Here is a 15,188-nt window from a genome sequence, read left to right on the forward strand (position 1 = left end):
TCCCTAGCCTGGGAACCTCCATATGCCATGGGAGCGGCCCTAGAAATGGCAAAAGGACAAAAAAAAAAAGAAACATATATTTCTTTTAGTGATAGTTATAAACCATGATTGGTCAAAATCTTAAACTGACCAAGTAAACTTTATTTTCTCGTAAGATCTCCTTTATTGATGATTCTCAGTAAATAACCTTAAACAACAGGAAGACAATGAAAATGGAGACCAGGTGGATTTAAGAGACTAGTGTGAGCCTGGCTGTGAAAATTCAATATTTAACAATTTTGCTTTTTAAGGAGCACTTAGATTGCTATTTAGATGGCTTTTCTATTTGCATATCAGTTAGGTAAGGATTGTGCTGTGTGCTTTTTGGTGTGTTAGTGAATAAATATTCCCTGGTAGATTTGTGAAATCTTGTGTTTCCTAATATATTTTACTTAACATTTCAAGGTAGGTTCCACCCTGATGGAATTGAATTATTACTTAGAATAATCTAACAGAAACTTATCCTCAGAATGTTTTATTTTAGTAACCTGTAGTGGTGTGTCTAAGCTGTAATGAATGCTCACAAATGAAACAAAAAGACATCAAAACAGTTGGTTCTCATGTTTAATGTTCTTCATTGGTAGTTTTTGATTTTTTTTTTTTTTTTTTTTTTTGCCTTTTAGGGCCGCACCTATGGCATAAGGAAGTTTCCAGGCTAGGGGTCAAATCAGAGCTTCAGCTGCTGGCCTACGCCACAGCCACATCAACAAGGGATCTGAGCTCCATCTTCGACCTACACCACACCTCACAGCAAGGCCAGATCCTTAACCCACTGAGCAAGGCCAGGGATCAAACCTGTATCCTCATGGATTCTAGTAGGGTTTGTTAACCGTTGAGCCATGAAGGGAACTCCCGGAACTTTTTGAATTTTTAAGAAGGAATTGCTTTCAAATACGAATGCTTTTTGAAAACTTTGCTTAGTTGTTTCTACACCAAAATGATTAGTCAGTAAACACTCAATTTCCACAATATGCTTTTTTAGTACTTTGTATACCAAGCTAAATATTAAGAGATGTTTAGTAAATTTGAAATAGTATACTGAATTTTCTGTTGGACTCTCAACATCTTTTTCCCCTGCTCTTATGTTTCCCCATCTATCTTGGAAGCTGGAGACCACTGTTTCCCAGGCTGCTTTGACATCTTATTCCATTTGAGTTCACCAAGGAGAGGCAGTGAGAAATATAAAGAAGGCAGGAGAGAATGAAGAGCCATATTTGCCCTGACAGTAGCAGGCAGGCAGGAAGGTCGTGGCAGTAGATTGCTGTAGTTTCACAAGAAATTTTCTGATTTCATCTACTTTAGTTTAGCAGGTTGCTAACATTACTGGTGAAGGTTCTTGTAGTTATTGCATCATCTGATTTTCTGAACTTTCAAAGTGTTTTCCAGGCGTTCCCATTGTGGTTCAAAGGGTTAAGAACCTGACTAGTGTCTATGAGGATGCAGATTCCATCTCTGGCCTCACTCAGTGGGTTAAGGATCTGGATCCGGCTTTGCCATGAGCTGTCATGTAGGTCGCAGACACAACTGGTCTCCTGTGTTGCTGTGTGTGGTGTAGGCAGGCAGCTGCAGCTCAGATTCAACCCCTAGCCCGGGAACTTTCATATGCTGTGGTGCGGCCCTAAATAAAAGACTAAAAAAAAAAAAATGTTTTCCGCCGTCTTTGCTTTTCCTATCGTTCCAACATTTTTATTAACTTCTATTTCCTTGTAATTAATTCCTTCCAGCATGAAACACCTGGGAAGATTTCTGTTTTCCTGACAAAACTCCAACTTATTTAAGAAGCTGTTTTCGAGTAAAAATGATCTTTAGTTATTAGACTTCCAGAATGATAGGACTACTGAACTATTTTGTCCATCCTGTCTACTAGACTATAATATTTTTAAAAGCCTATCCAAATTTAGAAAAAAAACTGATCATGTAATTTTTTCTCAAATAATGCCAAATGCCACTACCCACCCGCATAACTTACTGCCTCCTATAAAATTCAAACTTCTTAGTCTAGTGTTACTTTTTTCCTCATGAAGCTATATTTTCAGTATTATTTCCCATGTTGATATACATACCCATTCCCATATAAGTTATCATGGAATAGTGAATAGATTTCCTTGTGCTATATAGCAGGTTCCCATTGACCATCTACTGCATGTACATATCCTTTCTTATACATATCTTTTTCATTAGCCAGTTTGAAAATTAAGGATTTACAATTCACCATAGCAATTGTTAAAAATTTTTGATACTGTCATTCCTACCGTTTAATCATCTGAAATTTTTAAATCTCAACTTGCCAAAATTCATCCTGATGGCATATCAAATAGGGCACCTGTTCTAGCCTTTCCCAAAGTAGATGCTGTATCATTCTCATTTCATGTTTCTGGATATGACTAAGACTGTCCCTATTCTGTGTGTCCTAAATTCTTATCCAGATTTCCGTATTACATACATCATATACTTCAGCAACAGTTATTTTTTTGTTTATCTCACCTTCCTAAACCTGAATGCCTGGTTCATAGTGTTTAATATAGTTTCATTGAAAGAATAAAACATAAACAAAAAACATATTTTATATCATCAAAACCAACTTTTGGGGAACTATATCCAATCTCCTTGTATAGACCATGATAGAAAATAATAATAAAAAGAATGTGTACATATATATATAAATATATATGCATATATATATTACTGTCACTGTTGTACAGTAGAAAATGGCACAATATTGTAAGTAAACTATACTTTTTAAAAACATTAAAAAAACCCTTTCAATCAAACATTTTCAAATGCTGGATACAATATAAGAAATACTTAATTTTTTAATTTTATTGAAGTATAGTGGATTTACAATGTTGTGTTAATTTCTGCTGTACAGCAAAGTGATTCGGTCATACGTACCCATACCCACATAAGTTACCATGGAATATTGAACAGATTTCCCTGTGCTATACAGCAAGTCCCCACTGAACATCTATTGCATATACAATAGTGTTCATTGCAAATCCCAAACCCCCAATCCATCCCAACCCTAACCATAAGTTTGCTTCAAAGTCTGTGGATCTGTTTCTGTTTTGCAACTAAGTTTACTTGTATCATTAAAAAAATAACTTTTTAGGAGTTCCTGCCATGGCTCAGTGGTTAACAAATCTGACTAGGAACCATGAGGTTGTGGGTTTGATCCCTGGCCTTGCTCAGTGGGTTAAGGATCTAGCATTGCCGTGAGCTGTGGTGTAGGTTGCAGACGCAGCTCGGATCCTGAGTTGCTGTGGCTCTGGCATAGGCCGGTGGCTATAGCTTCGATTCAACCCCTAGCCTGGGAACCTCCATATGCCGCGGGTGCGGCCCTAGAAAAGACAAAATAAAATAAAATAACTTTTTAAAGATATATATAAAGAAAATCTCTCCCCATTAGAAAACCAGAAGGTTTTGAAAACCCAACCAGTAGATTATAACTTAAAGTTATACCGGAATCTGATAGTAATAAAAGCATTTTCATAGTCAGAACAATCTTATAGTTATAATTTATCATCCAAATTTATAAAAACAAAAAAAGTTAGCATTCCAGACTTTCAATTAAGAAATATCTAAATGATGTATATCAAAAAAGAAGGTATAGACCGCAGAAGAACAATGTGAAATGCAAAAAGTATGAGTAAAGAGTTGATAGGGTTGAAGAGTTCCTGTCATGGCTCAGTGGTTAACGAATCCAACTAGGAACCATGAGATTGCAGGTTCAATCCCTGACCTTGCTCAGTGGGTTAAGGATCTGGCATTGCCGTGATCCACATGCCGCAGGAGCAGCCCGAGAAATGGCAAAAAGACCAAAAAAAAAAAAAAAAGGGAAAGAAAGAAAAAAAAAGAGTTGATAAGGTTGATAAAGGTAAACTAAAATTTAGTCTATAAATGATAATAATTTAAAAAAAAACATTAAAATTAAGATGCTGGACAATAATGGTACTCAGGACAAAAAAGAGTGGTCAGAATTCCTAAGACCACTTCGAGTATAGACAGTTAACTTATATAGGTAAAGTTAAATATGCCCATTACATTATTAAGAGAAACCAATGAAATACTGGAAAAAAAATTAAGTGCATAAATTCCAAAACATCAAAGGAAACACAGAATTAACAAAGGTATGAGAGGAGAAAAATAAAAGCATAGAAAATGTGAAACAAATAGAGTAAAACAAATTAGATGGTAGAAACAAATCCAAATATATTAAGTAATCATAATAAAATATAAATAGACTAGGCAGACTTGTACAAAACTAATCAGAATAATTTTTAAAAATCTTATTATATGATCTTTACAAGAGCACATGTATATAGCCGACAGAAATATTGAAACACCAAGTGTATGGAAAAGGGATACCAGGCAACACCAAACAAAAGAAAAATGACACAACTCTATTAATATAAGATATATTAGATTTTAAGGCAAAAAAAAAAACCTAAAGAAATGTAATGTTATTGTACAATGATTCCAAATATATCACAGAAAAAGGACAGAAACACTGAATGAATTCGCTAAGTGCATCAGTAAAATGGGCACATTTAAAAACATATTTTGCTAATTACTAGTTGAAATAGTCAAAGTTAAAAAATAAAGATTTAAACCTAATTCAGCAGATGTATATACAGAGCTTTCCACTGAAAAACATAATAAACCATATTTTCCCAGATATACACATAACTAGTCTCAACTAATTAGTATTTTATTGTATCATATCATAATCCATCAGGTTATACAGGCTTGGGAAGCAAGTATATAGTGTTAGAAATGAAAAGATATTTTCAAAAACGCATTTGGAAATGGAATGAATAAAGAAGTAAATCTTACAGCTTCAATCAGTAGGAACTGTGACTGATCAGGAGAGGGAAACACAAACAGCATGAGTTGGAAATTCCCCTGGTGGCTCAGCAGTAACGAACCCAGCTAGTATCCATGAGGATGCGTGTTCAATCCCTGGCCTCTCTCAGTGGGTTGAGTATTGGACTTTGCTGTGAGCTTTGGTATCGGTCGCAGACGTGGCTCAGATCCGGAGTTGCTGTGCCTGTGGGCAGCTGCAGCTCCGATTCAACCACTAGCCTGGGAATTTCCATATGCCATGGGTATGGCCTTTCTAAAAAGACAAAAAAAAAAAAAATAGCATGAGTTGGGTGAAGCCAAAGGCTAAATCTCTTTCATGTTCGCACTTTAACTGTACCCCAAGCCACTATGTTTATTTCTTCAATTTGGAATGTCCAAAAAATATATCAGTGTTTTTCTCCTGCTTGTTCCTCTGCTTTTTTCTTCCATTCTTTCGGTGAATACAATTGTAAATTCCCAGTGAAAATGCCATCCAACTTAAGAACTGGAGAGAAGCTTCATTGTCCTTTTCAATCTTCCCAGTCCTTTAAATCTCCCCTATTTAGATGTCATCTCTCATCAGGTTTCATCTTACTTTTACTGTATTAGCAGGCTAACAATTCATTCTGTCTCTAGTTTTGTTCTATTCTAATACTTTCTTTATTGTATAATCAAAATAATCTTTCAGAAATACAAAGAAAAATATGACATACTCCTTAAATTTCTCTTTTAATTTTCATTACTTAAATTCTAAATTCAATTATGCAACATGTCAGATCTTTCAACTGGCCCTTTATCAGTTTTCTAGCTTCAAGTCTTCCCTTTCTCTCATACTCATTAAATCAGCATAGAGAACCATGCCTTTTTTTTACACCTTCCACATGTAAAAATGCGTTCTCTTGGAGTTCCTGCTGTGGCACAGTAGGTTAATAATCCAACTTTCTGGTTCAATCCCCGGCCTGGCCCAGTGAGTTAAAGGATCTGGTAAATGCTGAGGGTGCAGCCACTAAAAAAAAAAAAAAAAAAAATTATCTTTTTTTTTCTTTTTTGTCTTTTTGTATTTTCTAGGGCCACACCCGTGGTATATGGAGGTTCCCAGGCTAGGGGTCCAATCAGAGCTGTAGCCGCTGGCCTAAACCACAGCCACAGCAATGCCAGATCCAAGCCACATCTGCAACCTACACCACAGAGCTGTAGCCACTGGCCTACACCACAGTTCATGGCAATCCTGGATCCTTCACCTGCTGATCGAGGCCAGGGATCAAACCCACAACCTCATGGTTCCTAGTCAGATTTGTTAACCACTAAGCCACAATGGGAACTCCAAAAAAAAAAAAAAATTATCTTGATTTAGGGTGCTAACTAAAAATTTGCACTTACCATCTATCTCTAAAAGGAGTGAATCACTCCTGCAGTCATTGAACTTCAACAGACCCTGAAATGAGTTCAGGGTGGAAAAGCGATCGGGAATGAGGCACTCTGTTCTCTGGGAAAAGTTGGCAGAACAGGCTTTCAGATAGTTAGATATTTTTAGCAGATTTTTATGAGCCCAATTTCTTGCATCTTCTCAAATTTAGAAAAGCACTAAAATCATTAATACAGATATTTGCTCCTCATGACTCTTAACAACCTTCTCCTGACTAAGCAGCAACCTTCTGCCAAAATGTGTGCTTGATTCCATGTATCCTTCTTCACCAAAATCACATAAATATTGACCTCCCGCCATCTCTTCCAGCAGTTCCTCAGAGTATCTGAGAGGCTGTCTTCCAGGCTATAGTCCTCATCTTGCCCCAGATAAAACTTTACACAGGAGTTCCCGTTGTGGCTCAGTAGTTAACGAATCCGACTAGGAATCATGAGGTTGTGGGTTCGATCCCTGGCCTTGCTCAGTGGGTTAACGATCCGGCGTTGCCATGAGCTGTGGTGTAGGTTGCAGATGCGGCTAGGATCCCGAGTTGCTCTGGCTCTGGTGTAGGCCGGCAGCTACAGCTCCGATTAGACCCCTAGCCTGAGAACCTCCACATGCTGCAGGAGTGGTCCTAGAAAAGGCAAAAAGACCAAAAAAAAAAAAAAAAAACTTCACATTGTGCAGTTTTTCAGTCGACAAGGACCACTGCTCAGATAGTCCCCTCAGCTTGGAAAACCCTTCTTCCTTCTTGTTCCACCCAACTCAGCTAATTTCCACATCATGACTCAGCTCATCAGCATTTTCCTGAAGGAGTGTGTTTGTAACTTCTGCTAATCAAGGTGTTTTTCTATGTGCTGTTTTTAGCAGCATGTGCACAGTTCTTTGGTAATACTCGTCCCTGGATAGTTTATTTTGCCTTGCATATATTCACCTCTAGATAGCAAGCTCTTTGGGATAGAGGAATAACTAGTCATTTATGTATCCCTGGTACCTATCATTGCTTGACTTATCTGACTTACATGAGTCCTAGGAAAAGTGTGACCAAGGTAGAATAGAAAGGAGTTAAAAGAGGAAAGAAGGATGAGAAAGAGTGTGGGAAGGAGAGAAGTAGCTTCTGTTTCTCCATTATTTAAATGGGGTGATTTGTAGTTCCCATCATGGCTCAGAGGAAACGAATCTGACTAGTATCCATGAGGATGCAGGTTTGATCCCTGGCCTCACTCAGTAGGTTAAGGATCTGGCATTGCTAGGAGCTGTGGTATAGGTTGAAGACACGGCTCAAATCCCAATTGCTATGGCTGTGGTGTAGGCCGGTGGCTACAGCTCCAATTCGACCTGTAGCCTGGCAACATCCATATGCCGTGGATGTGGTCCTAAAAAGACAATCAATCAATCAATAATGTGATTTGAATATATTACACCTACTAAAATTAGTTTATTGATTGATTTCAGCTGAGGCTTTTATCAGCACACCCCCAAATTTCCCAAAATCCTGTAATGAATGCTTGGAATAAATGTAGACACATATATTTCTATGATACACACATCTGCCCCTCTTTAATAAATTAGTACATATTGAAAAACATTGTTCTCTCAATTGTACTAAGAAGAATGAGTGATATTTCTATTTCAAAGAAAAAGAGCTGAGTTACACACAACCTTCTTTAAGTAGTTAAAAGCAGGTATTCTGAGATTTACTCCTTCATTGCATAAGATTTAGTTTTGCATTCTCTCACCTCTCTCTCTTCCCCTCCAACTTTCACCATAAAGGCTCCCATTTTAACAATGTAGACACATTTATTTTTATAGTAATTAAATTAACAGAGAAAATAATTAACATGTACTGAGAACTCACTCTATCACCATCATGGTGTTAATTTCCTTATAAGCATCACATCATCAAAAAATACTCACAAAAATCCTATAAGTAGTGCTATCACTAATGAGGTGAAGTCTAATTATCATCTTTGAGAGCAAGCACCACAATTCCACTTATGAGAGCAACTCACTTTTGGGGGAAATAATAAACTAAAAGACCTGAAGGGAGTGGATAGTAGAAGCCCAGGTAACAGAGTATTAGCATAGAACTCGTACTTATAAGAGAGAGAAACTGGTAAGTTTATGTCCATTTGGAGTGTTATCCATAGACTATGTAGTTTATAATCAACAGAAATTTATTTCTAAGTATTCTCATCATGGCTCAGTATAAATGAACCCAACTAGTATCCATGAGGACATGGGTTCAATCCCTGGCCTTGCTCAGTGGGTTAAAGATCTGGCATTGCTATGAAATGTGGTGTAGGCCAGCAGTTGCAGCCCCAATTTTACCCCTAGCCTGTTTCTTGTTTAAACTATTTGGTCTATGGTATTTTGTTACAGCAGTCCAAACTAAGAGAGGCTTTATATATAAAGGCATTTGAACCAATTCTGTTCCTTAAATTGCTTGGATCAACTCCAAAAATGTAATCCATTAAAATTGTACATTTGCGAGCTATTATTATGCCTCACTTTTATGCAATCTTTCATACTGCATTTCTTAAGAATAAATAAAAATTTAAGTATTTTGAACAATTCATTGTGAGGCAATGTGCTATGCTTTAAAGAGAAAGCATTCCCCCACCCCACCCCCAAAAAAACTTAACAAAAATAAAGACCTGTACACTAAATAATAATCACAGGGTGATATAATATTTCAAAGAGGTTGGAGTGATATTAAGAACAGTGATTCTTTAAGAGTTGTCCATTTATTTGCACACATTCATGTATATACTCTGCACTCTTCTTAGGTGCACAAAAACATTGAAAGAAATCACAATTGTTAGATGGAAATGTATTGACCTATCATGGACAAAGCATGGGAAGCGTTTTATCAGCAAATTTACTGCAAATCAGATTGGATGGATCTATCAGTGATTATATTCTAAGCCAGTTTTCTAGGATTTGGGGGGTACTTTTGTTTTGCATATTTTAAAATTTTATTTTTTAAACTTCTTATTAGAAAACTTTCAAACACATATCAAAGTAAAAACATGTATAGTAAATCCCCATATACATATCACTTAGATTCTGCAATTATGAATTCATAGTCAATCTTGTTTCAGTTATAAACCCCCCTCTTTCTTTCACCAACCCAAATATCCTATCTTCCATAAATATGTCTGAATGTCTAAAAGATAAGAACAAAAATGACCAGAATATGATTATCACAGTTAAAATTAGCATTAATTCTTTAATACCCTCAAAAAACCTTTTCAAATTTCCCTTTTCCACTTTGTTTATCGAGTTATTTGTTTGCTTGAATAAAGATCCAAAGAAACTCAGTTTGCATTTGATTGCTTCGTCTTTTGTCGCTTAGCTCTCTTTTAATCTCTAAGTTCCCACTCCTTTTTCATCTTGCAATTTATTTGTTAGTGAAACTGATCTCCTGTAGAGTTCTTATGTTCTGGACTTTGGTGATTGAATCCCCATGATATTTAATGTTCTTCCATGCATTTTGAATCCCCATGATATTTAATGTTCTTCCATACATTATATTTTTGGCAATTAGTCTTAAGTCTTAATCTATGTCAGGTTCAATATTAGGCAAGAATATTTCATTGAAGGTGTTGTATACTTCCATCAGGAGGCAAAGAAGGTCTACTTTTTTTTGCCTTTTCTCATATTTGCAGCTACTGATGATCATTGCTTAAATTCATTATTTTATTAGGGGCAAAATATTTAATCAATTTAACTCTCCACTACATATGAAACAATTTTTATCTCCAAGACCTTGAATCCACACTAGAGAAATATACAACTAAGATATGATGATTCATTCATTTATTAAACAAAATGCATTGAAATCTTACTATATGGAAGGCATGTGCTAAGTACTGACTATACAAAGATGGCCAAGACATGGTCCTAGCTCTTAATTAACCAATAGGCTGGCAAATGAACTACTCACGTATATACACATAAACAAATGTGATAATTGCTGTCAAGATGCATGTAAAAGGAGAAAGGGTGATTTTATGAAGAAATTACCAACCAATAAAAAATTTGGAGATTTTGCTCTGTGCACCAAACATTCAGTGGGTGCTTTTTATTTACATAGTTTTGAATTTTTAAAAGTAATAAGGCCACTTATAAAAAATAAGTTATTTAAATGCCCATACATTAGCCCAAAAGTGTACCTATTGTCATTTTGCTGACTATTTACTATATTTTTATTTTCGCTTAGTTAAAATTTTAATACATATAGTTTTCTATTCTTCCTTTCCTCCAAAAACCTTCATATATGATTACCTACTTTGCCAGTATCTTTAGGAATCTCATTTTAAATAATGAAATAATTGATTTCATTTCAATGGATTAATTATATTTTGATCATTTATTGATTATTGGATATGTGTGTTAATTCCAACTGTTCACTTATAAATAATTTTGAAGTAAACATCTCCATGTATACAACACTTTTCACATTTTCTATCATTTCCTTTTGAGAGATGACCAGCAAAAATCTCTTAAAGCAAATATTTTAAATTTTATTATTTCTTGCTGTATTTCCAAGTAGATTTAGAAAAATGATCTTCATTTCTTTCATCAACATCAGTTTTATTTTTATTTAGTTTGCAGATACTATTACATTTAAGAATTTGCTTACTCAACAGTACAAAAATATAAAAAAAAATGCTGTTGTCTTAATTCCTCCTGTTTTTGAGGAAAGCTTCCATGCCAGTGTTTCTCAAAGCCATTCCCTTGTAAATCCATTTCCCCTTTAAAACAACAAAGGAAAAAACTTGAAACTCAGATCTCCCACCCTTCCTTTGAGGAAACGCTGACACTGAATTAAAAAAAATTCTTTTGGGAGTTCCCGTCATGGCGCAGTGGTTAACGAATCCGACTAGGAACCATGAGGTTGCGGGTTCGGTCCCTGCCCTTGCTCAGTGGGTTAAGGATCCGGCGTTGCCGTGAGCTGTGGTGTAGGTTGCAGATGCGGCTAGGATCCCGCGTTGCTGTGGCTCTGGTGTAGGCCGGCAGCTACAGCTCCGATTCGACCCCTAGCCTGGGAACTTCCATATGCCGCGGGAGCGGCCCAAGAAATAGCAACAACAACAACAATAACAACAACAACAAAAAGACAAAAAAAAAAATTCTTTTGAATTGTACTCTCTGATGTGTATATCATAAAAATAAACATTTTTCATATTTCAAGTATAAAATTCAAATGTAATACTTAATCGGTCTTTTCAAGTTACATTCACTCACATGCACACATAATTTAAATATTTACTCCATGACAGAGAACCCAGAATTTTCACATGGCCTTTGGTCCAAGCAACCTAAATTTAAGTTTTGGGCTGCTTCTAGAGAAGGATTTGACCTTGAGCAAATTATCAGTAATCTCTTTCCACACCTGTAAAGTGCAAGTGAGACTACCTAATATTGAGGGTTATGAAAACTGAAGGAAACATCCTAAGTTTCCCCATATGTTTTGCACTAAATAGCAAAACCATTTGCTTTTTTTTTTTAGGGTCGCACCCGCAGCATATGGTGGTTTCCAGGCTAGGGGTCAAATCGGAAAATTGGAGCTATAGCTGCCTGCTGGCCTACACAACAGCCACAGCAACACAGGATCTGAGCCGTGTCTGCGACCTACACCACGGATCATGGCAACACCAGATCCATAACCTACTGAGCTAGGCCAGGGATCGAACCCACAACCTCATGGTTCCTAGTTGGATTCGTTTCCACTGCACCACAATGGGAACTCCACCATTTGCATCTTTAAGATGAAAAAAGTTATAGGCAAATGCCTTCATACAAGGATAACATCCCCTCCTACTGTAAAGTTTCTTACTGTACTTCACTAACTACCAGCAATATTTTAGTACATATATTCTTTTTCAGGGTTTTTCATTTCTAGGAGGAAATAAAATATGAGACACTAACACCCTTGCATATAAAATGTGAGCCACCTACTCGTATACGTTACTCTATTTAGTCCTAAAACAATTTGGAGAAGAAATAAAGTTTTATGTCTTTTGACAAAAAAAAAAAAAATAGGATCCAGCGAGTTCATGCAGTTTGTGTTTCAAAAATGAGTAAAATTGAACTCAGTCTATATGACTGAATGTCTTCACCATTTTCTGGCATTTCCCACAATAATAATGGAATGAGTTATTGTCGATAGACCTGAGCCGACACTGAATATAGGGGACAAGTGTTCATCATATTATCTCTGGTTTATTGCAGCCAGAGATGCTGGGCCACAATCCCTGTCTGGGTAGCATTCTGCTCTTCCAGATCTAATTTTTCTTTTCTTTTTTTTTTTTTGGTCTTTTTAGGGCCATACCCACGGCATATGGAGCTTCCCAGGCTTGAGGTCAAATCGGAGCTTTAGCTGCTGGCCTACGTCACAGTCACAGCAACGCCAGATCTGAGCTGAGTCTGTGACCTACACCAAAGCTCAGGGCAACGCCGGATCCTTAACCCACTGAGCAATGCCAGGGATCAAACCCATAACCTCATGGTTCCTAGTCGGATTCGTTTCCGCTGCTCCACAACAGGAACTACCCAAATTTAACTTACATGCCTTTCTGAGGAAAGCCTCCTGTTACCCCTACTCTCAGCCCCCACCTTCATGAGGACAATGCTAAACTTTGGGTTACACTGTCTTTTTTTTTATCTTTCCTAATTAGCATTTCTTACCATTGAACAACTCTTTTAATAATTCTTTGTTTAATGCTTCTCTCAACCACCAGATTATAAAATCCATGATAGAAGAGAATATATCTATCTTTCTTACTTAGTATCTTGTCTATCTTAATAAGTAAGACTCTATCCCTGTCCTCTGACAGGTGCTAGGTGCTATACGTACAAGTGTAGAATGAAGGAATAAAGATACATATAGATATATAGTACATGCACTTTTTTTTATTTTGCTTTTTAGCACTGCACCTGCAGCATATGGAAGTTCCCAGGCTCGGGGTCAAACCGGAAGTGCAGCCGCCGGCCTGTCCCACAGCCACAGCAACACCAGAACACCAGATTCAAGCCACATCTGTGACCTACACCACAGTTCACAGCAACACCAGATCCTTAACCCACTGAGGAAGGCCAGGGATCGAACTGCATCCTCATGCAGTTGGATTCATTGAGTTGGATTCATTTCTGCTGTGCCACAATGGGAAATCCATAAAGTACTTTTTAAACTGTGCATTTTTAAAATTATGTTGTGAATTGTGAGTTAATTAAATTCTACTTTCTGTTCTTCTCATGGCTGGATTTTAGAGCAACTACAAAGCAGTAAAGTAGTCAGATTCAATGTTATGCCTCCCTACAATCTGCAAAAGAAAAAATACATAGGATACCTCTCAATTATGGCTGATGAGGAAAAAAATGAGCAAAATTTAAAATTTCATTGTTGTCTGGCTTAGAAAGAAATCACTTATTGGCCTCCAAATGTATTTAAGGATTTAGCACATGGGAACACATAAGCAAATATTTTTTCATGGCACACTGCTTTTTCAAAATATTAAAACACCCTCATTTAATTTTTTAAGTGCATGGCATTGTCTGTAATAATGCCTCCTATATTAATGGGTGAAATTTGATTCTATAGTTGTTATATATGCTCGCACCTACATTATTGGCAAACAAAACAAAACTTGCAAAAGCCCATCTCAGTACTGGCTAACTCAGAAAAGCAGTGTGGGGTAGCCTATTGCATGCCTTCAGGCAAGTTTCTGACTTGGGCATTAGATTTCTTTCCTATTACATGAGGAATGTTGATTTCTTAGGGATAGGCACTTGTAAGCTTGATGAGTCTGTAGTTCAAAAGTTGAAAACTGGGAGCCTCTGGGACAAATCCAACCTCCAAATGTATTTTGTTTGACCTACACAGTATTTTAATTAAAAAAAAGGCTCAAAAAAGTTAAAACATATGTTGTGTGTGGGGCCAGGGTTGGGGGTGAGGGGAATGGGGCAGAAATACTTATAAAAGCCTGGATTTAAGACTTCATGTGAAAACTCCAAAGACATGGCAACACTGAGCCAGCAGTCATATGGGTTCATTAGCTGCTGAGCTAATGAAAGGACCTGCATAGCCCTCCTTTTAGATGGGTCACTTGCCATCATCTCCACTAACCTCTATTTTCCTCCTGGTACCAAACCCAAGTGTCAGGCAGCAATCATCAAACCACTTTTTCCTTTGTTTTACTGCTTTTCAAAAAAAAAAAAAAAAAAAGATTGCTAAGCCATTTACATTGGCTATATTTTAGCATACTACACCCGCTTTAATTAGAGGACAGAAGAATGTAGGACAACCAAACTTTGCTGGAAGCCTATGATTCCACTGGCAGAAAAAAACTACACTTTCCTATGTGCCTTGATAACACATGACCCAGTGCAGTATCATCATTTTGTGTGTACCTCCAACACCTTGAGACATGGAGTTCCTAAACTGCTTTTCTGACGTTCCTAATATCGATTTTTCCTGACTGCAGTGACCCTAAGGAGTCTTACCTCTTCATCCAAATCCTTCTGTACTGGACACCAGAACAGGGTTCTCAGATGCTTCAAAAAATGTTTTTGCACTTCATAATAAACATTCATGTTTTCAGTTTGACAAAACCAACAGTAGACTAGCTTCTAGTTCAAAGCCTATAGTAAAATGCTGCCATCTAAACATTGAAGAGTGACTCCCAAAGCTGAAAATATGTGAGCCTTTGGTGAGATATTGAGTTATCCATGTGCCTCAAAGCACACTATGAAGGCGTATTTTTTGTGGAGAAGTAGGGCTTCTCGGGTCTTTAAAGTGAAATGGAAAAGTGAGGCAAATTAGTTTTGCTTGAAATGTCTGTATCATTGCACTCAGCTGTATTTAAATGGTCAGAATTACCCAGAGAAAGGAGTC

Source organism: Phacochoerus africanus, chromosome 8 (assembly GCF_016906955.1).
Source record: "Phacochoerus africanus isolate WHEZ1 chromosome 8, ROS_Pafr_v1, whole genome shotgun sequence".
Classification (NCBI taxonomy): Eukaryota; Metazoa; Chordata; class Mammalia; order Artiodactyla; family Suidae; genus Phacochoerus; species Phacochoerus africanus.